This window comes from Diprion similis, chromosome 8 (assembly GCF_021155765.1).
Source record: "Diprion similis isolate iyDipSimi1 chromosome 8, iyDipSimi1.1, whole genome shotgun sequence".
NCBI lineage: Eukaryota > Metazoa > Arthropoda > Insecta > Hymenoptera > Diprionidae > Diprion > Diprion similis.
The window spans coordinates 19396913-19421940 of NC_060112.1; the positions used below are offsets into that span (position 1 = coordinate 19396913).

The following is a 25028-nucleotide window of genomic DNA, read 5'->3' on the forward strand; positions in this document are numbered from 1 at the left end:
CCTTGGCAATGACAATTTGCATCTTCTCCTCACCGGAAAAATTCCCTCAGTTTGTATTATGTTATACCAGCACGAGTATCGCGGTTCTATCCGCTAAAATTTTCAAACGGATAGTGTGGCAAAACTATTAGCCATATTTCATCCTATCGCAGAATTTTTTTTAGAGCTAATCAAGACTTTAAAAACTCTTTGAACACAATTTTTCACTATCTGTAAGGGTTTAGTCAATGTTCGCATATCGTTTTATATATATCTTAAAAACTATTGATCTGGCTGTGACGAAATATAACCTAAAACCTAACCAGACGTTGTAGCTATCCATATAGAAAAAAAAAACCGGACAAGTACGAGTAGAACTGACGCCCTGAGAGTTCCGTGCAAAGTTAATAATTTTTTTTCTATTTGATATGACTTCAAATTAACTATTTTCGAACTTTTTCTTCTACTTGTGCTGTGAGACCTTGCTACTTTCCAAATTTCATGATTCTAGATGTTGAGTTGTATAAATGTATCTGGAGATAAAGACATAGGAGAGATAGAGATACAGTATCGATTCAAATTTCTGATTGTCACTTACAAAAAAAAAAAAAGAAGAAAAGAAAAAATCATGCACGTAACGGTTCTCGTCAGTGTCTTTATTCGCCGAACAAATTAATCCTACTACTGAAGACTGCAATTGCAACATGCAGCATTTTCGAATTAATTGTAGCTCGTACCTGCGCTTTACACTATAGGTATACCTATGAGACACCTTACCCTTACCTAACCTATAAAACCAAGGAATTGCCTACCCAGTATATTCTACCGTTCGTATGTATACATGTAGCCTACGTGAACGCGGGCGTCCCGACGTCTGGGCGAACGTTTTGTCATCGTAAACGTGATACGCTAGATCAGGTACATAGTAGGTTAGGTTAGGTTAGGTTAGGTTGGGTTAGGTTACGGTACAGCTCCAGTGATCTCGTTATGCATGTTCCGCTCACTTTTAAACTGCGGTATCGTTTACCGGACGTGTTAGAAAAAATACTGTTACAATTATGTAGAAAACGAGTATCCACGTGCATTATGCAATATAAATATACATTGGGATGTTTCAGAGAAAAAATAATAAGCTATTTTATTTTAAGATTCTGTGAAAAGATGAGCGATCTACGATGCATGTGGAAGATGACGCTCAGTTGCTTTTTCGCTTTTTTTTATATTTATCTTTTTTCCAATTTATGAGACATGGTGAGTGAAACTTTTTTTATTGCCTACATCAATCATAAGATCAATTCACGTCACAAAGATGATCCACATTTGTAATGATATCAAGTCGCCAGTTGATGTTTGAGAAGTGCATATCTGGCGACTTTTTCATTATTAATTCAATCTCATAAAATACATAATTATAATTTAACATGAACTTTTAATTTAGGCAAATAAGATTCCCGGTTGATACATCGTTGTATTATGGATCGTGACCTTTGAGTTCAACGTAAATGTCAGGAAAGAAATAATAATTGTGCTAAAAAAGTGCTACAGCGTGTTTCTTCATAAATGAAAAAGAAAAAATGTAAATTAATATAAAGTAAAAAAATCAAATGAGCGCGACCCTCCACATAATGTCGAACTCTCATCTTTTTTTCACAATCTGTCTCTCAACCTATTCAAACTTTTTAGGAGTTACCACGTTGGAAAATGGTAAATTGTTTTTTTCTCCACAGCATTAATATGCATAAATATAAATTCTTTGACGCTTGTGTAGGCCGTTTTCGAATCCCTGGCAAGTGCCAATGAGTCATGTCGAAAATCGCGAATCAAATAATCGATAAGAAAAAACAATAAATAAATAATCAATACAAATAAAATAAAACCACAGCCGATTAAAGTCGAAAGTGCGGAGCTGATCGTGAGAGTTGGGACACATTGCAGCCTCCTGCGTAAGGCGACACTGATTGTGAATGAATCTGCGCTAACTGTACCTGCGCCACGATCGCAGTCGTTGGTTTCAACAACCTGCAGGTTCCAGCCGACATACAGCAGGCTGCCTACACCTGCCTGCCCTGCGCGAGCTCTACAGCCGCTGTTAATTGAACGATTGTGAAACTATGGAGCATATGGGCGCATTCGGAGAGAACATTACCTACCTTATGGGTAAGTACCTTATTATACCTCTACCCGTAGCTCGTGCCTATTCGTTCATATAACAGTACGACACACCCACACCCACACCCACGATACGATACGATCCTTCGATTACCCTTGTTACTTTTACAGCAATAACCTACGGCCACGATGCTGACGCGCAGGATAACGCAGAAAATTGATAATTGTACGTAGGTAATGTAGGTACGTACCTATAATTCGAAAGCGAACTACGAGTAGACCTTCTTTCGAGGTTATCTATAGCTATAGTGTGCTGTATAATATAGGGAAATTCTGACATCTTTCTCCCTGGTAATAAAAGCAGTGGAAATTGTATACTTCGAGGGGGTACAAGGGTGGAATAAATTTGAAGAAATATGTTGTCTTTTGTCTTTTGCAATGCATATTTTGATCGGTAAGAAACCTTTTCGGCAAACGTAACTTTTTTTTAACGAAACGACACGTTGAGGCGTTTATTTGCTTGTCCCGTATATTGTGGATTTGCGTAAATCGAGTGTATTATATTGTATGGATTTAAGAAGTGGACACGTTTACGTATAAATAAACGGCTTATGATAATCGTGAGCAGACAGAGTGGCGAAAGCTTCCAGATTCTTTTTGGATTGTCGCGTGATAATCGAACAGGTTGTTTTCAGAAGATGTGTCCAGAAGCCTTTGCCAAAGCAAAAACGAAAAAAAACTGCAAACCGAATGCGACGAAATTTTTTTACACATTAAAACCGAGAAAAGTTACGAAGATATTAAAAAAGAATAATAAAAAACTTATTAAAAAGGTAAACTAAAGCTGATTAGGGTTTTACAGAGCTTGGTAATTGTACGTAATATTTGCGAATGAGAAACCAAACAGTTTTTGACTTTCAATAATACCGTTCGCGCTTTTTCTGAATCGATACAAATAATTTGTCAGAAGCTTCATCCTTCCTTTTTTTTTCTTATCTGATTTCGGTAGAAAATTTTTAATAATTTTTTTTACGATTGATTTAATAACGTCAAATGATGACTTTAGATAAAAGTGTGCGTACAAAAGCTTACCTATAAGTATACTATACAAAGACAATCCATTGTGGCAATAAATCATTTATAACAGCAAAGCCGACATTAACGATTCTCTTCAATCTACTCTACACCTACAAGTTCTGTGATGTTAATCCGAATGTAATAGATGAATATCTAATTATTCATTGTTTGTAAGAAACTATAAAGCAGCAACATATTAACCAAGTCGCGAGCCACGTATAATTGTGTGCGTACGGTACGTACTCGTTTGTATGCATACAGAAATGATTCTCGACGGCACGCGTCGAATTTCTCACATAAGTTCGACGACCTCCTTTAACGTGTTACACGATTCTATATCTAAGTAGTTTTGACTAACGAGCCGTTGATCAAACTGTCACTACAAAAATAAGCTTATTTGTATCAAACAGATTAACTTGCGATACACATACGAAGAGAAAAAAAAAATAAATAAATAAGCTAATAAAAAAGGAATGTTGAAGAAAGTTTTATTTATCTTTTTACAACCAATTACGTAACGTGGTACTACTTTTAACCACACATCGTAGTATCGCTAATTTTTATTTCTTTATTACTATGCGTTTAGGGTGTCGAGAAGGCATGAGAAATTTATAATGTGCTTCATAATATTGCTAAAAATTTACAAACATTATAACGCCACAGGTGTATAATTTACCACGTATATATTTATGCATAAAATAACGGAACTTGGTCAGAGATTTTATACGTATACGTAATAGACTGTACATCAATCATAGATACCAAAATCTTCGTTCAACATGTTTGATTGACTATCGTCAATATTGAGGCTTTAATTTATGAACTCGGGTATTACTAGTTAATTTATCCATTTCTCTTTATTGTTTTTGCAAATAATATTAATCCACCTGCACATACGTGCATAAATTATTCTATATAAAAATAATTTCTACGCTGAATGCTAAATTGAATTTGGAAAAAAAAAAAGATCAACCAAAATTTCATACATTCCATTTCTCTCACAGATTGTCATCACAACTAGACAAACGAATATACCCGCCTATAACCCATCACAGATATTACTATAAATCTATAATAAATGCCTCAAGATCTACAGAGACTCAAATGTATAGATATATCCTGACACATAGAATCGACATGGTACATGCATAAAGGGTATAATGTACTGTACATAAGTGATACCCGTTAGCTCAAAGGCCAAGATACGATGCGATCGAACAGAAATATTGTCCTCGAACCAAAACTAATACGACACGACCGCCTACATCCTGACCGTAGAACCTGCGCGTTAATCAGATTAAAACGCAAGACGTAATAATTAAACAAAGCCTGTGTACCTTAATCCTTATAATGTACATGAGGTAAGAAACTCGATATTATTACATGCTTATCCCGCACAAGAGGCGCGCCATAGGGTGGAACGTACCGCACCTATACAATATTATACAATAAATACATGTATACACACATATATATATATATATATATATGTAGCAGGTTAACATATAGAACGGTAGTAATATATATGTAAGATATTTATATGTTAACCCGCTAGAAACCGCTTGTTAAAATAGTGTTCTCTATGCATACACGTAATAGCTTCAAGCAGTATGAATACCTATATAATGTAGTACACGTTGGATGTAAGTAAATGCCTTCAGCAACACCCGCGTGTAACTGAACGTGAGGCAAAAGAGGGGGGGAGGGGGGAGGGGGGGGGGAGTGAAGGATATAATAACAACCTGGTGTATTTGTTCGACGTGTACGAAAGGAAAGAAAATAAAATCCACCTCGCAATTCAAATTCATCTAAACATGTATCGAGTTCATTCGTGCCGGAATTTGGAGCGATCGATTGATTAAAATTTATTACCCATATAAAATTGGCACATAAGCTAACGTTTTATCATGAGCGTAAATGCAAAAGGTACCAGCGCGTAGTGGAAAGATATATACATTGTAATAGCTGCGGGTATTCACATACCGATTGCCGATCGAAACAACATCGTATACGAGAATTTGATTCGGAAACATCGTATGTATCTCAGAATTTGTATCAACGTCTGCGTTTGGCAAGTTAACATCTAGTTCGTTAGATTTTCTGATACATCTATATACGACAATTTCCGATCGAATTCACCGTATTGAATAGCTGATATCCGCCCGGAGGTGGAAAGAAAGAGCAAAAAGAGGGCAGAAAATAGAGAGTGAAATAGAAGAAAAAAACAAAATGTAAATTATATCATAGTCGACTAGATAAACGGCGATACACTTCCGCCGGTTAAATAATAAGCGTACATGCACGGTCATATTAGATTATATGAGAATATACGAATTATATTGTACAGTCAGATTTATATCGTAATTAGACATAATTAATAACCCAAGAAAAGGTGCGTGTATAATTACGAATGCGGGGTAATCGGTATTTCTGGACACCCTGCACATATTTTTATAATAATATATACATACGTCTAATGTATAATAACGAATCTGATTCCTACATCCTCGCGCCCACGAGGCGTTTCCTCGGCAATTTAAAGAGCAATTCATAAATAATAATACATGCATATATATATATATATATATATATATATAAAAGAAGACTTGAACGATTTTATAGAAGTTCGATTCCGTCACTTATACGGGAATTGCAGCAGCTGTAGCAACTGTGTAATTGCACAGTCTACGTTTTACGGTAGAAGGCATAGAGCCAGCTTACGCGATACCGTGAAGTATTTGGTAAAGCAGTAGGTAAGTAAAGGGCGTGCAGCGGAGTAAACGTCGTTTTCCACACGCTCACGCGGATCCGAGGAATCTGGACCGATTCTTATCTGGTGAGCTATCCCTGTACAATACAATTATCCGTAAGGCAGCACGATCAGAGAGTGGAAAACCTCGCGTTGCTGCCTGTGCCAGAACACGAAAGCACCCGTAGGCGCAATACTTATTCTCTTCACAGCGTCTAACTAACCGATCTAACTCCCGAGAAATTATTATGAGATCTTTATCCACGTCACAGATCCATAATTATCTGAATTTTGATCGATTGGATCTTCGGCCCGGGGGATAGGCACGAAAGTTAGAAAGGAAATTAATCATCGTGAACCTGCAGCGAGTCTTTTTCTTCGGTAACAAGACTCCTGTTCGATCCGTCCTTCGCACTAGATATTTATATTGCGTAGGTATGTAGATAATTGGGGAAATCATTGCTACGTACGTACGTACGTGCTGATGAATGATTGATAATTATTCAGATATTGGCGACCTTCCTTCGATTCATTAATTACCGAGTACAGGTGATTGCGAGGACTTGGTGTACGTGTTATACCGAGACCGATTGCGACAAGGACACCGCGAGTTAAACAACATTTCAAAATGGTACTATCCAGATTGTTAATTTACGAATATTTAAACACCGTGACGTCGTCTCGATCATTCGTCGCCGTTAATTTACCCTAAAACAATGTTTCACGTTATTTAGAGCCACGATTGCACACCTCCGGCGATAAAATTCTCTCAGTTTCTCCGTTTAGTCCGTAATCCATATCACAAGCAATGACCCTGAATCAATTTGCGAAATAAAACGACACAAGATCGTTCGGTCCAAGATTGTTGAAGCGTCTACTCTGTCCGGGAATGAAATTTGGCAACCGGTACAGCATGAAGGATGATCCTCGAATGAACCCGTGGAAGCTCGCTTCGGTTGTAATTAAACGAACCGACGAAGCCGCGAGCGAAACAGGAGCAGTCAGTCGATCGGGGACTCCGCAGGTGTTAATAAACTCTTTTTCGGATCGAAAGAGTTGACATTAATTTGAAACCTGTCCAGCACAGATGCTTATCACTCGTTACGAAATGAACCTCCTCATAGCCGGACGCTTGCATACACGCGCACACTCGCCTCGTCTCTCCTCGACGAGGACCGCGTGGCGAATAACAACGACGACAACGACGACGACGACGACGACAAGCTACAGGATTCCCGACGACGTCGTCGTCGTCGTCGACCGACGTACGTGTGTCCGGTAATTGGCGTATCGCTAAATTGGCCTCCGGTACTAACCGACTCCTTTTCCTCCACCTCGCGTGGCTTTCTCACCTCGTACGTCAGAGAAACGACTGCGGTCGCGAGACGACGATCGTCTACAACGAATTCAACAAAACACCGAGGGGGATAAACTTACGATACACCAACGTGGATCTTATCGCAGGGAGAAGAACGTATCCAAGAATCATTGCTTGGCGAGTGTGAGTTCGAGTGTCGCGAGAGGATCACTCTTATTTTACACACATATGTGCATTAGGGTAGTCCAAAAAAATTGGCCATTTGTTTATTTTTTTCAAAACCACACATTTAAAATGGAAAATTGCGTTAAGGAACCGCTAATTAATAGCATTTATGGCTCAAATTAAAATAGGCATCTTATTCCCTATCAAACGTGGTACTTTGAAACAAAACAAATTGTCAATTTTTTTTTGGACCACCCTAATATACATATATAACAGGTACAGGTACAGGTACCGCTTAACAGGTGATCCGCCTATGTTATAATAACTGATCGTTGGGTGTCTGAGAATGTGCGTGTGCAATATTCGTTGTGTGCACACAGCCAATCTTGTTGTACGACGTGCATGATATCGTTGAAGCGTTATCTCATTCTATCTTTATTATATACAGGAAATAACTCCAGCTGCAGTCCTCCTATCTCCCGATTTACAGATTGTCAGATCCTGCTGATATGTATATTTATAATATAAATAAAACATATGATATATGTATTTGAAAGTACATACATACTCAGTTTCTCCCGCCTGAACTGGTTACACCTTTGATCAAGGCCGAGGGGAAGAAAACGGATGAAAAATTACTATTACGTAGTTACAAGAAAAAAACTGGTGCAATTTGTTTAACAGTTAGAGTGTAAACTTGAACACTCAACTTGTTGCTGTTTATTGCATAATATACATATATATTTGACGCAGCTTGTTTGTTATTATTGTAGCTTGAGGTTTTACGCAGATGAGATAAGGAAGCGGCTGATTTTGCAGCCTGCAACGGCGATGATCTTTGAATTCGCAACGTAAATCATTTGCCGTAAGTGAGTAAAAATCCCAAAGCTATACATACGTCATGTCAGAAATTGTCGGTATCAATTCCATCGTTGGGAATTAAAAGTCACCGCACAATTGGTCGAATCTCATAATCAGCTGAAGTATCTAAAAACCGGACTAAAGAAGATGTGTGGATAAGAAAAAAAAAAGAATCTCCTTCGAGCCGGATTTGAACCAGCGACCTATGGATGTCTCTCAATATTTAAAACCAACTACAGTCCACCGCTCTACCAACTGAGCTATCGAAGGCTGTACAAACAGTGTGATCAAGAAAATTCAGATCGAGCAATTCGAAAGTAGATCATGGAATATAACATTGTTACGTTCGCAATTCGTAAGCGAGTCGAAATGCTCGTTGTGCACTGCATGCGTTGCATATTTCATAGAATCCGATTCCTCGTCATTAAAATTTCAACTCCGTGTGGATAAAAAAAACTGGTGAAATAACCTCGTATCAGGATAACATGACTTCGTTCAGCCGTATTAGGTATGAGCGTGAAGTAGAATCCGGAACATATTTTGCGATGTTTGTAGGCTTCTTCCGTTCCTCATTTGATCCTTTCAATGTATTCCCCTAAATCTAGCTTTTCGATTGAAATAATAAAGTCAACTATTGCAATATTGATGATGTTATACCTGCGTTGAATAAGTTGCAGACAATCGATTTGAAACGCGGTTAACGATTCAGAATTTTTTTCTCGCAGATATCTTCAATCCTTTCGATTGAAGAGCTAGGTTAAGGAGGAAAAATCGACGAGCTTCTAATTGCCGATAAATCGTTCGAAGCGATCGTTTCGTCCAAATCAAGCAGCCTGCAGTGACTGAGCGAAAAAGATATTGCAAAAAGGAGTTTACACGGTTTACACTTGTTCTTAAGCCACGTGCTTTCCCTCGGCCAAGTATGCGCGGAGCTTCTGGAATCAGAGAGATCCATGTATCTTGGCAAATTACAGCGCTCGTAAGACGTCAAACATCCTTTTCACCATGTCATTATACTTACATAAACGAAAATCGATTGCTTTGCAGATTGATAAAATTTGACACATTCAAAAATTTCTGAGCATTTCATCTCGTATTTCACTAAACAATTCGTCACTACCTCTCTTTAATCGAAGACTAATTCTCCGAAAGAAGCACACGCATACGGTCCACCAAATATTGCAAAACGATATTCGCTTATGGTTAGATGGTGACGCAGGCGCAGTTGCTCGAGTCGCATGAGCAAGAAAAAAAGAAACCAAATAAAATTGAAACGAGTTACAAGCAATTCTCTGAATACATGTAACATGATGTGCAAGAAAAGTATAATTTAAGAACATACCATACAGGCTGAAAGATTCTAAGAAATTTCGCCTGCTGTTACAGCCCGGATGGGATGAATTAAAGTATACAAGAATTATTGGCGAAAGTAGAAAATGAGGATCAAAAAGGGCCGAATCGCCTCACGAACCAGATGAACTTGAACACAGTCGACGCGTCAAAGTTGCATCGAGTACGGCGATTAATTCCATATAGATCGCACTCCGTGTCCTTCACTGTACGCTGCAGGCAGCGGTAAGGAATTCACTCCGAATAGCCATACGCGACAAGCTTGCAAACCATGCACCTGCACTTTTTACAGGATCTAGTTTACCCGTGATCGTCTATTGCCCGCGCTTCGAGACAAGTCACGTTTAGCATTACCCATACACGGTGTAACAAGAACCGTTTACACTATGCCCGCGATGATCTATGCTGCGGAGCAATGAGATAATATAAATATAACAGAGATGAGTGAGGAAGAAATTTGTTGAAAAGAGATCATTTCCGTCATCTTGCGAGCGAAATGTCCGCAGAATTCGTAGGTCTGACGTAACGAGTTAACGAAATTGGGAAAATCAGGTCTGTAATTAATTTCTACCGTAGTAAGGATAATTTCATCGGACGACTGTGTAATAACATGTAAGTCCTACCGACTTGCAATCAGTGCGTTAACCCCGCGGCACCGCAAGGCGTGGCTTAAATGAGCCACCGCTGACGATGAGATTGCAATTTCGGAGGAGATGAATACACGGCCAATCAAGAAGGTATATCATACACGCCCCGGTGCAAACCTGCCTGATTGATTAAATTAACAGCATTACCGACCTGCAGCGGTAATATTATCTGAAACGATCGCGCGGAGATTCCGAGAAGTGAAAATTTCGCTACACGAGACTCTTTCTTTTTTTCCCTTCAAATGATACCCAAATTTCTTAGATATGAACGTCGTAAGTCCTGCATGTACTTACACGATATGCATCTTACCGTTGTAATCTTAATTACATTAGGATATGCATTTCTAAAGAATCTATACTTTGCAGTGTATGTATATTATATGTACAGTTAGTTGTAAATCAATCACTTGGCAAAAAAAATGTTTGCGCAGCAAACGGTTAGGCAGCGATATGGCGTGAGGAGGTTTCCTCACTCGAACTAGGTGACGACTGTGAAATTATAATTTTAAGCTGATTCTCGTATCGTTTATTATAATTGATCGCCAAATTGTGCTATACAATTCATAGTATATACAAACAATATAATAATGTTCGCCATCCGTTTATTCGTAATAATTTACAATAATCCGCATATATACGGTGGTGCAGAATTAATGTTACTAGTCGAATCAAAGATGACGGGAGAAAAAATAAGGTCGAGACAAGAGTAGAAATTCTTTCGCCGAGATGGTCCAGAATTGATAAACATGCCGAAATGATAAATAATATTGAAACTTACGTTGTCCGATCTGATGATGAAAAATTCGCATTATCACTCTGTGCGGTATGGAGACTCAATAATCAGCCGTCCGCAAGTCATGTTGCGGTAATAATCGTCCAGTTTAAACATACAGAATCCCCCGATCATTGCAAGATGGTTGCAGATCAGCCGATCATTCGTCATTGGCAATGGGCGGTACTTTGGGTATATACTTCTACATTGAACTGTATAAATAAAATCGAATACTTTTTTTCAAATTACAAGTCAAGAATATTCTTCCAAGTGACGAATAAAGAATGCTGTTCAAGTTTGAACTCTTAATATTAATATTTAGAGGTGCCTCGTCGCGATTTTCTATTTCCCATCTGAATAACATGGGAATTTTTTATTTTATTTTGTTACTTTGGAATTTTATAACTCATCAACGCTTTAATGTACTGATAAGACCGGAACGTATTTTTATTTGGAATTGAACGCTCCACAGAAAAGGTTAGGAAAATTAACAAAAAATTTTTTCTTCAAATGGGAAATAAAAAATCGCGACGAGGCATCTCTAAATATTAATATTATAACTTGAAACTTCGGCAGCATTTTTTTTTCTCCTCATTTGGGACAATATTTTCAACTTGAAATTTGCAGAAGAAGAAAAAAAATAGTAGATTTTTGTTTTTTACGCAATCTATTATACATACTTCCATAACATTTATAAACAGGGTGTGCAGAAAACATTCCGACACAAGTTTTCCGTTCGCACCGTCACAACCCACGCAATTTTCATCACTAAACCAAAACGAGCAATAACTGTGTTTGCCTCACCATGTTGCTGCTGCTGCACAACCAGGACAGCAGAGCCCCCGGATCACCGTGCATTTATCTATTTATCGTATTAGCGAGAATGATGATCGCTTCCTGGGTGACACTCTTTGCTCATGGGAGAGAGGATCGATTCTAGAAAAATAATCTCTGCGACAGATCAGTACAGAGATTCGTCCAAATATATTCTACACGCAATATTCCCATCTACAAAAAAACGCTATATATTTTACATTACACCTGTATTACATATACGAGTACGTAGTGAAAGTTTTTTCTTTTTTTTTTTTTTTTTCTTTTTTTCTTGTAAAATCGCAAGGTGTGTCGATTGACGCTTTTGTATTGTAAAAAATATTCCGTACAAGAATATGCAATTCTATATTGTAACTTTGAGTTACTGTAAAATAAAGGGGTTCTCCGATAATAAATCAAGTGCAGCGAAACACAGAAAATACAGAGCAAATTCGTATATTCAAGATAATACGTGCTCTCAAGTTAACGTCTGAAGAAAGACTGTTTTTACAATAATAATAGTTGGCACAGCAGCCGGGTAATTCGTCTATTCGTAACATGCATTTATGGTAAAGAGCTAACACTTCCTTGCTTAAATATACAAGGTGAGAAGGTGTTTTCGTTACAGTATGTATTACAGAGTGGCGAAACACGAGATTCACATTCTGTATGCGGAGAATTTTAACTCTAAGAATGATATTTCTGGATGAAAAGCTTTCTACAATATTTTCAGCGAGATCTTCACTCTATTTCTGGTACGTATTCTATACTCCCTCCACTCATTTACCCCTCACTCTGCTCCCTCGACTCGCTTAACCTACATTAGCAACGTAAACAGCAAGCTTAAGATGCGCAAATTTTTGGGCAATCATAAAATTCACCACCTAAATCAAATTATAAATATAAGTTACACAATCTGAAAATTAACAAAACTCTTTGACCCGTCGACAAGAGTCTTGCGGACTCTCATCGTGTCGATTACACATTAAACCTAAGCTGCTGCAGGTGTAAAGTTTATATACCTACACAGAAGTTGTTGTACATGTGAGCGTGATAGGCATCCGAACAAATTAGGAATAAGTCTCTAATTAACGTGGCGGCTCCGTATCCGGAGACTAATTTATTTCAAATTAAAGCGAACCCCGCGGTATATTCCCGTAAAAATCTCGACGAATATTATAAGCTATACGCTCGCTCAACGCAGCTGTATTTAGTAAACTAACTAACTACATTAACCAAATTAACTGAATTAACACGTTAGCGGCCGGCAGCCGTTAGTTATAGTTTTATCACGATCTTAAGAACAGCGGATCCAGGATTCAATTTTATTTAACAGCCGGCGCCGAATCATTTATTCTTTTTCGTCTCGAACGGTTGTTATATATATATTAAACTCAACCCACGGTACAATAATATATCCAATAATAAAGTAAAACAAAAATAGATATGCATATGAAACTTTGTCCTCAGCCTTGACATGCGGTTTGAATTGAGGGCGTGAAAACAGTGCGAGAAAATCAGAGATATTTTTGGGTCAAATCAACCATAAAATAGGGTTAAGGACGGCGTCGCGATCTCGGTGTAACTGTCGCGTCAACATATACGCGTTACGAAACTTTATTTTCCTTATAATTTAATATAATTTCAACCAACAATTTACAAATATTATTGGCAAAATCGCCAACTCATGCAAATGTGCGAAAACTTCTGAAAATAAGCAATCTACCAGAGGAGCTGGAAGAACAGCGCTGCAGCGGAAGACAAGTGAATCGACTTCGATCGTAATCGGTAGATAAATTTTTGTACGGCTTCATAATGGCACTATTAAAAGTAACATTGCAAAATAAGAACTTTATTATAAATTATTATCTCTTTCCTCAGGTGCGGCGGGTTTTAATTGCCTCGACATTACAACACCGAGGCTCGATGTGTCGACCGATTAATTGATTGTGAGATTTGTCGTCGTCGAGCTCGCTCTGCTGTGATTAAGAGTAATTATTTATAATGACAATTTCACCTTATAGTCTCGTGAAAGGTTACCACCGCCTGCAATAATTCATTCACTACGTATATTATATATAAGATTGAATACCAACAGGCTGCTCAATACGATTTCAAATTTCGTCAAAATTTTCATATTTACAAAATTGTGTAAAATGACGTCGTCAGAACGAAGAAGAAATTAAAAACCGAGCGATGAATACGGTGAACGTACTGCACCTGTTCCTAAAATAGTTTTCAAAACATTCCTACCAAAATAAAAACGAATTACATTAAATAATGTAAAATTCGACAATGAACAAGACGTGAAAGTTTACGACAAATTTTCAACCAAAGAACTTGTAATGATGTAAAAATTTTACGACCACCCTGATTTCGGGCGGTGAATGTTGAATAAAATTAAGGAAACACGACGTTCTTCGCTCCGTCATTCAATGCGCTCTATAATAATTCCACATTTCTCAAGTCTTTCTTCTCGTCAACCGCAGACTAAAGTTACGAACGAATCCCAACTAGACACGACCATAGTCTTAAGTCGTTACACGCACGCGCATACAAACCATGGTTTCCCCGACTAACGCTACTTACAAGGAACATCAGTTTGGTGTTCCGTCGAATGTCCCCCTCTGACTTCGTGAGACTCATGTATGTTGTAGAACATCGAAAACTAAAAGACACGTGTTTTCTTTTGTTTACGGAAAAATGGTTTAAAGGGTTGAAAACGACCCCCAAATATGGGTACTCAACGGTGTGATTTCTTGACGCGCTTCATGTATTTGAATGAAACCAACACTGAAATGTTTTTTTTAATAAGTAGGAAAACTTTAAGAAATCACACCCAGTTGGCTGCCTACCTTTGGAGGTCGTTTTCACCCATCTAAACCGTTTTTTCGGAGATAAAAAAAATACTTGTCTCTTAGTTTTCAATGTTTTAAAACATACATGAGTCTCAATGAAATCAGAGGGGGACACCAAATTTGGATTGTGACTCCACCCTTGGATTGACCCGAGGGTCGAGAACGCATCAGAGATATTGCATAGATATAATACGTGCTATTTTGAGGAAGACATTATCGCCGAAGCAAGGCCTTCACGTGCTGTCGCGAATTCAGAGCTTGTTCCTGTAATCCGAAGGCGATCCCTTACAGTTTTCACAAGCCTTCGAAATAGTCAAAGATAATCCAGAGACGGTGCGCAGAAGCTTCTTCAGGGGTGTAATATGATAGGAATACATCAGATGAAAAACTCACTCATCTTTCATCTCCATTCGAAACTTTTTCTCCTCTTAGGTATCAAGATTCTGCAACCATTAGCCAGCTGTCAAAGTGATCATCGATCCTGCAAACGAGATCCCCCGTATCTTCTACCAATTGGCAAAGTTACCATTGGATGGAACGGTTTCTCGATATAGAGGTCCTATAAGTCGATCCGACGCGTCGCGGTGTTGGTGAAAAATCACATTAATTAATTAACTCAAAAGTACTCTTTTGGCGGATCGACGTGACTAGGAACGCATGAGGAGACTCGGAGCTACATGTTCTGCTCCGTTGATCGGCAGAGCTCAGCTAGAGATCCCGCCTTGCGGGATAAAAAGAATCCCGTGAAAGAGAAAGAGAGAGACAGAGAGAGAGAGGGAGAGAGAGAGAGTGAAGGAGGGAGGGAGAAAGAGAGAGTGAGAGAGAATGGCGAAAAGAGAGACGGCTGAGAGACCTCGGCACCGTTGCTCCTTCATGCTCGCCTGGTACGAATGTAGAGTAGGAGAGACACGCGACGTCGTCCGACGCCAGCCGACGTCCGGCAAGGCGCGTGCGTCGATGTCGTCACGAAACGACGACGCCTACGGAGGAGGCACTTCCTACCGGAGTAGGAACCGTGGAAACGGAGAACCGCTGCGGCGCAGCACCTCGGTTTCCGATTCCGAGCATCATCGGCTGGCTGCAGGCAACTTTTTCCAAGCCTCGACCACGACTGGAGAAAAGTCCGAGTCGGAGGATCGTGACGTCGATATCGGTAAGCGTTTGTTGTTCGGAACGTAACCGAGAGGCAGTCACAGTCGACTCATTATTAGGCACAAATTTGGGCAAAGCAACGCTTCGGATCCGCACGATTATCCGACGACAACCTGGAAATGTTAAAAAAAAAAAGTTCAAAATTTCGGAATCCCAAAGCCGAGACGAGAGGCGGCATGTTTCGTGGACGCGTTTGCTACCATTCCGCTGCACGGGAGCCGTCAACGAGTGATCAGATTAGCCTGTATAACGTGTATTGTATGCTAATCAACCATCGTCGCGTGTGATCCAGCTTACGCGTCACGCCTGTCTGTCACTCGGTGGTTCTCAACGCGTATCGTATAGCCTCGCCTCGCCTTGGATCAGCCCAATGCCGCCCACCCGAGTCTCGTTTCCGCAAGCAGATCTCGCTCTCGCGTTCTCTTCAGTCAGAAGTATTAAACGTGTAGATCCTCCTGCAGGAATCGTGCGTAATGTATGTATGTATGTATGTATGTATGTAACTATGCGTGTAAGCCCAGCTGACAACGAAACGATCCGTCACGCAGCTAAAAACACTTGCTGTAGAAGTCGAATCTGGTTAATCGTTGCCTGATCTTTTGTGCTACCTTATTTTTTCCTCCATTTCTCCCACCATCTACATTGCGCATATTAAATCAGCTCCTAATAACCAACACGAAAAATTATTGTTATGCTGTGCGCGACTAGTGGCATATATAATACTCGTAGCATATGATGCATATTAAGTGCATGAAATAATCATGTACGCGCCGTTAAAAATCGTTCAAGGCAAGCGATAAGCAATCTGTACACATGGTACAAGAGCAGTAGGTATACACACAGTTATTCAAGTTCGTTGTACATTGTAGTATTCTACAAAACAGTTTAGAATTCGCTCTGAAATATATATATAAATATATTATGTAATATAATATAATATATAGGCTGCCGTAAACATCGCGGACAACCGCGTGATGAAGATTTTTTGATTTTTTTTTATTCACTGGAAAGAGCATATAAATTTACTCAACTTTAGCATGTAACGTAACTTGATTATTCACTTTGAAACTGTGATATACTGTACATGCAAAATGTTTTTGACGTTTCGAAACAAAGATTTTAACGGAAACAAGAAAAAACTAAAAAATTTCGTTGCCACTGTACAAAACTTCGCGAACCTTGTCAAGCATGTATCAAAAATACTAAATACTAGGTGGAACGTTTGACACGAGAATAACGACGCCAGTTCTGAGGAGTGAAAGTACATATATGTATATGTACACAGATATTACAAATGCACATAGACGCGCATATGGGAGTATTCGAAGCGTGCATAATTCAGATCGCTATCGCGTCGTCGCGATTACACATTATTATACTATACGAACCGTTGGTTAAAACGCAAGTATTTACGCGGCGTCGGTGTACCGATTTATCCGATCCTAGCCATGCAGGTTATACACACCCAGTACAGTTACTAATTGACGCGATGTAAATGAGGTGATGTGAAGAAGTAAAGACGAGAAAAAAAATCAACAAACAATCTACACGCACAGCTAGTTTCTGACTAATCTTTCATTGTTTTACACATAATTACATATCCATGGCACGGGTATTAAAATTAAGCGATAATTAAATACCGTATATAATCGCATGTCTTGGAAATTTTGACCATTTATGCACATACATTAAATAACATAGTAATAAATATGTATAGACGGAATGAAATATTTATAAAATTGTACAAACGGATTCGTGGATTGTTTTTGACAGATTGGCAATGTTATTTTCCCCTTCAATAAATTACACGTCAAATTCGTCAACGAACGGTTTCGTGAAACCGTCTAGCCGGTATCATTGCACTGGCGCCAATAGATTTCGAGATTAGAAATGAAATGAAACGAAACGTTACGTGCGTATCGCTCCTGTCTCATACGTCAGCGTCGGCCGTGTCCGTATTTGAAAAAATATAACATTCCGCGTTTGTGCAATTTACTATATATCATGTATATTTGTGCAAAATGTAGCGCATGAGAAAGAGAAAGAGAGAGAAAGAATAAAGTGGGTCTGACCGCAAGATGAGAACCACGTTTGTCCGATAACAGAACTAGCTTCGCCGTATAGAATATTTAGCCGAATGAAACCCTCTGGCGATCAGAGATAAAATCTCTAGTCGTCGATCGTAGGTAGGTATGATATACGTTATAGAGAGGAGAGTTAGTTCCGTACGCATGAAGCATTGCCGAAGGTTCGTTGAAACGGAGAAAAAGAAGGCGAACACTTTCGATGATCACCTGTCACGTCAACGCCCGACAAAACCTGCAGCTGTAACGTCGCAGCGAGTCAACGATTATACACATATTTTTATAATAGTGTGGTCGTTAAACGGTTTTCTTTTTATTTCTTTCTTTTTTCTTCAATTTCTATTTTGGATGGTCGTAGATCGGCTTTGAACATAAAAAAAACCAACAAATCTCTAATTTTTCCAAATTTTTATTTCAAGCTCTGGTTCTCCCAGCTGATCTTTTTTTGCTGCACGTAATCGGTAATTCTTGAGCACCAGTATGGAATTTCCCACACATCTTCCTATACAATCGAAAACAACGACGTTTCGGAATTCAAAGATTAAAAAAATTATAAAATACGATGTTATATATAGCTTGAATACCTACGTACGTATCTGCACGCAGCACAATCTAGAAGGATAGGCGTGAGAATAATCGATTTCCTTCGTTTTCAGTTTCATTTATCAATATCTCTTTTTCTGAATGTTTAGCCATGCTGAACGTTCTTCTTTCGTTTTGAAGAAGACTGCAGGAAAAATGATAAATAAAGAGTCTAAATAATCGCAAATGAAAAAAATGTAGCGATTCTCATTTCCGATTGATTTTTCAAGTAATTTACTGCGCTGCCGACATCCGCAATTGCTCGAGTTGATTGTAGCGTCGCGTGGGCGGATCGATAGTCCGGTAAAGCCTGTATAACACACACACACACACACACGTTCTGTACACATACGTAGATTACGTTACACGTATTGTACGTACGTGTTATATAATTCATACGATAACGCAGGTTCACGCGTGGATATAGGTATAGGTATAGGTATATATATATATATAATAGATAGGACTTGATGTATAGTATATCTATATATATATATATACTTGCGTGTCCGCACATGCGCTTCTAAATACGTAATATATACAAGACTTCCCTTCGATTAGAAGTTGATGCACGATGACAGCTCGCAGGGCAATAGTAATATAAGTACAATACGCGAATAGAGTTTCACGTTGCTGTATGTAGACCCAATACCAAGTACAGACAATGCGAAGGGTCCAAGGTAAGAAAGGACTTTGGTTCGCTCTGACTGATTTCAAGGAAAATGAAAGTTTCTTGGACTGATGCTGTTTTTCCCATTCAAAAATAGTGTTTTCAAAAAGTGGATCCCCTCTAATTCCGCAACAATCGTATCGTTGTATAAAAGTTTTGTGTAAAAGAAGAGAAAGAAAAAATTAACTAAAGTGGTTTTCCCATTGACCCTTCGTGTTTGTTAGATGTACGCTCAGGACGCAACGCGTGATCCAAGTGAGCTTTAACCCTTGGAGTCATAGTGGTAAGTATTCTTACCAACTACTTTATATATCCATTTTTTTGTATATTTAGAGAACGTTTGAACATATTTCTTTGCGGCTTTATGCTATTTCTGATAGTATACTGATAGGTTTTCAGTACTCGAGAGTAATTATTTAAATTATAAATTCTTGGGGTCGCTGATTACGAATTTAAAATCGGATTTTAAAAATACAAAATGGCGGAGTAAAATTTTAAATTCAATCGACCCCGGTAAAAAAACTCCATCTAAGGGTTTCTCGAGTCGCTGATTACGAATCTGAAATCAGATTCTGAAAATTCAGTACGGCGAATCAAATCAGCGACCCCGAAAACCCTTGCATAGAGTTTTTTCACCGTATTCGATGAAATTTGAATTTTTCATCCACCATATTAGATCCACCATCTTAAATTTTCAAAATCTGATTTCAGATTCGTAATCGACCCAAAAAAAACCATAGAATACTATCTTGTTATAAAAGTTGACTCAGCACAATAAAATCTGACTCAAAGGGTCAAGTTAAACGCCGCTGCTGCAGTGCGGTGCAATCGTCGGCACTGCAACGAGTGTGTTCAAACCTAGGATAGACGAAGCAGCTAACTAACTAACTAACTAACTAACTAACTAACTAACTAACCAGCTAACGGTCAAATGAAAGTGCAAACAAACGGCATCGCCGCGATATCCTGTTGCGAACGCGCCGCTCTGTCTGCTCGGGTAATTAGCAGCCATTAAGCCGATCCGACGATTAAAGTAACGATTCACGCTGCCCACCACCAGCTGCAGTATAACCTCGGGGATCGTTTACCCGATATCTCAGTAAATCCCTTAATCGGTTTGCGTCCTTAAGTGTATATGTTTATAATAAAATATACAGTACAGAACATCTTTGCATCCCTGATATTCTCCCGCGTGATAATTTGAATCCACCTGTACAGACGATTGTAACACCCGCAACTATACACGTGCAATAGTATAGGTATTATATATATATACCTAATATACATATATACTACCTTATACGCGACGTTATATGGAGCGTTGACGAAAACGTACGTCTACCTACTAACGCTGGTTTGTTGGTTGTACACAGACGTACATACAGGTTACGTTGTGAAATTGATATGGAAGAGCTTGAATAGCAATGTTCCACTTTGCGCGTGTCAGTGTCACGTGCCGCCTGCAAAGTAGGAACTCGACTGGCTGCTCTATACTCGTTACCAACAGTTTGTACTAGTTGGCTCGGTGTACGATCGTCGCGGCCGGGCAGCGTATTCGCGGACTGCCGTATAACCCGGGGTCGATGGGGAACGAGGAGAAAACGTGGGCCGGTCCCTCAGAACCGAATCAAAAACATCGGCCGTCTCTCTATGTTTACTTATCTATAAGACAATTGTCACTGCGAAGAAAAAATGCAGTTCGACCAAGGGGGTGAATATTACCGGAAATCACTTTGTAATCAGTCACAGCGCACTGAAATCAGTGATATTGAAAATAAAATTCTGAATTAGTAATCATCCAGGTAATCACTGGTAGTAATGAGAAGTGATTCAGGATCAAAGAAATCTCTTTGTAATCTTAAGAAATCGTGAGAAATCGCGTAATTAAAGTAAAATTTTTTCCTCATTCGTAATATTTCTCACCTAATTACTATATATAAAATGTAAATAATCGCGAAGTACGTAATGACGGTATCAATTTTTTCTCTAACCAGCAGACAGACCCCTTGAATTTAACCTTATATGGTTTATAATTTGAATTCAATTAAAGACAAACCACTTTTTAATAACCCAATTGTATAGTAAAAATAATTTAAACACCGCGTCATTCTATTACAAAGTCTGCATAATGCCAATTGCACGTATGGCGAAGAATGAAAAACATATGAAAAGTAGAATTAAATTACTCTACATCAGAAAATAATCAATTACCTATATAATATACGTATCGTTTGAAAACAAAGTCAAGTACCTACAGATGAGAATTAATATAGGAAACACACAGGATACTGATACCTGCATGCGCGCGTTACAAGTTTTATATACATATACTACTGTGTATACGTCCAACTATAAATATATACATGTATATACGTGTCCGGGTGTTTCGTCAGAGTTTGAAAGTATCAAACCAGCCGATCGATCGAGCGGTAATAGTTCCAGCTGATCGGTCAGTGATAAAATGAAAATCTCGGTAGAGACGGAAAGGCGCGATATACGCGCCGCCTCGTCGTCGCACGTGTAGTGACCCGCGGTGTGTAAGCTCCGCGTGTCTTCTCGGCAGAGCGAAGGATATTTAACCAACCGACGTACACATGTCGGCACAATTATACCGCATGCCGTCAGGTAGATCTGGTCGAGATACTCTAGAGAACCGTTTAAGCGCCTTTGGGAGCATAAATAATCCTATTAAGCGTGTCACTGCCTCTGTCAACAATCTGACAGCCAACAAGATAGGAGCTCGACGGAGTCTGCGGTCCGCTGCCGGAGAGACGCGACACGCACCAATATCATCTTTCACCTATGTACCTACCTGTACGATGAAGCTGTATGACAATATATCCGCCATCCGAATCTGATTCGAGGGACGGGATGAACTTTGGGTCCGGGGAACGAAAGTCTGCGTGACATGAGAAAACGGAAAAAGCCGTGAGTAGCCGTGATGCGTAAGGAATGAAAAAAAATAAATAAATAAAAACAAGTTCTAGAGTTACACCTGAATGGAACAGAGATAATTAGATATATACATAATGAGTGAATGCCACTGGCTATACAAATCGGTTCAAGATTTGAAAAATCTAATTTTTACAGATCCAAGAATTTTCAATTCAAGATGTTTAGAAAAGAAAGACTCTGCAGTTCTCACTTTTGATAAACTAGCTAAGGATAAGCCAATACATGCCATGAACGATAAGTCGAAGGTTGAAGACTCTTCGTGTGAAAAAAAGACAAGCCCCCCTCCACCCTCCCTGCCCCCGCGGAAAGGGGGAGCCAATAGGGGTCAAATCTACCCTATTTTCTGCCTTTTCATATGTGTGAGCAGGATCTGCGTGCCACTTGTTTAGTACCAGAGGCGTATGATATTCAAAATACAACGAGGCATCGAGTATGCGCATAGCTAAAGCATCCGTTCCGCTAAACCGGAACCACTGCAATGCAATAGTCGGTTGAATTTATGATGCTGGACGCACGACGGACGGTATAAGACTGTAACCCTCGATAACGAAAACGGCGCCGGGTAGAACGCGTTGATACACCACCTACGTACTCGTATTATATGGTGCGTGCATAACGATCATTTCATTGTCACCAGTCGCGACCATCGCACATCAAGTCCGTCTTTTTGGTTGTGCATATGCAGCCAGGAAATGCCCGCAAGGGCTACTCGACGAACTTGAAAGGGTGAGTGTAACCTGAACGTGGAGGTTTAAGGCGGCAGCAACTTCAGCGTCACGGGCTATTGACTGGTAATGGATCATATATACAAAGTACATTTTAATAACTGATATTTCTCGATGGATTTGGTCGAAAGGTGCCGTACACTGCCGGTTTGGGGGTTACTGAATCCAAATTTGGAAACAGAATTAAAGAATTGCCAACTGCAGGATCAAAAATGGCGAGAGCGATACTTGAAATTTGTGTAAAACTGTACAATTGGTCTGAAAATCATGACACGGTTTTTTTTTTTTTTTTTTATTGCGTCGCTGACTACGAATCCGAAATTGAAGAATGAGAGAAGAGAAGTAAGCATACAGTAATCAAAGCTCAGCATAGTTTAAATAAAACTGGATACATAAATCTATAACTAAAAAAAAAAAATAGCCGACTAACCATCATTCTCAAGTTTGCACCAATACCAACCTGATGCCAATCTAAAATCAGAAGTGAAGTAAATTTATGACTTATCTCTTAATATGCTAAAGATCATTTTTCATCTTCACGGTGTGGCAGATTCAAAAAATAACTTATTACCAATGGCATCGGAGACCCCAAAAACCCACCTCTAAAGGTACACCGAATTTCCGATTTGAATATGAAAAACAAATTCACAATGAACTGAATATTCACATTCGACGAATAGGTTCAAAAATGAAATTACGGGCCCAAAGAAGCCCCGGGTACCAATTTTCGTGTAATTTGGCCGGTAGAATGTGGCTTAACCAGTCTTGGCACGAAAAATGGAGAAATTCCTACCGGTCAACCGGTCAATGATGACACCGTTTTGACATTAAGATACCCCTGGGGGGTTGATTCACTCGCTACCCATTTGAAATTGATGCATCGCCGGTTCGTTGCGTACGAGACACCGACCCGGCGCGGCGCCAGAATTATATTCACGCATGCCTCGAGGTGATTCGAATGGCGACAAACGATCCAGGCATCAGTACTGACGAGCACATGCGCAAAGTGTAATGTAGAAATGAATGCATTCGTTACCTGTAAGTCTATTTCTCTGGCTTTTCCTGGGATGAAAAAAAAATAATGAAGTACCTATTATACATGAAATTTATCTAAACCAGGCGCTTTCCCGTTCGTGAGTTCAGGTGCGTTCGACGAGTATCGATTACTTTGCATCGTTGAATTACGTCAAAAACGCCGTTTCTCGAAAATTTTCCTGTTTGCTACAAACCCATCGACTGAAATCATTTTCAATATTAAAGGTTACTGATTGTTTCCGAAATTTGGAGAAGAGTATTTCGAACAATCTTTCAACGCTAGGATTTGTTGATACCTCATTTGTTTGAAGAATATTCAAAAACTGTTGAGCTTTAGCCAGGTTTAATCTTCGGAAAAAATAGTGTTGTGATAGAAAATCAGCAATCTTGCCACATCGTTATTTCATAGCTCTGATTTCACGATCAGCCTCATGTGGCCCTCCTTAAGTTTCAAAATTTCAATTCGAATATCTCCATCCGCGTTAATTTTTCTGTCTAATATAACTTATCCCCGACTGTTTTACTGATTATTATGCAGAAATAAATTTTCTTCTTTACGTTCCCGAATGTATAAAGAGAGACATTATCGCAAGCTCGCATTAATTAATTACGGCAGTGTCAACGAGAGATCGATCAAAACCATGACACAGGATGGATCATGGGTCGGGAGATTCTCCGTAAAACCTTGCCGATAAAAGAATGTCGAATGACTCGAACGCGGATTTAGACCTGAAAACTGAGTAGCTTAATTTTCTGTTCCGTTCGTACATACATATATAGGTACATGCACGTGCATATATGTATACATATTAACGTATATAAACTATATAACAGTACAAAAGATCGCAGCGAAAGCGTCGTCGCGAGGACCCTTTTGTTTCTCGAATCTCTCGGATGACGAAGGTCCGATATTATGATCTCGATTCACACCGGCGATTCGTATGCATATATATATATGTGTGTGTGTGTGTGTGTGTGTGTGTGTGTGTGTGTGTGTGTGTGTGTGTGTGTGTGTGTGTGTGTGTGTGTGTGTGTGTGTGTGTGTATATGGCATGGCATAGGATCCTAGAATTTCGCCCTCCTCGCGACAACAGCTCGTTCTCGTTCTCGTCACCAAAGACAAACGA

General features: G+C 39.2%; 1 protein-coding gene and 1 non-coding gene across 4 annotated transcripts in view; both read right to left on the bottom strand.

Annotated features, from left to right (window-relative positions):
• LOC124408808 (AF4/FMR2 family member lilli-like) overlaps positions 1 to 25028 on the bottom strand; it is a 252252-nt gene that overhangs the window by 220153 nt on the left and 7071 nt on the right. The window lies entirely within an intron of this gene.
• Positions 8434 to 8528, bottom strand: Trnay-gua. The gene is made up of 2 exons: positions 8492 to 8528; positions 8434 to 8469 (listed from the first exon to the last, which is right to left on the bottom strand). It is a non-coding gene; the product is annotated as a tRNA-Tyr (tRNA).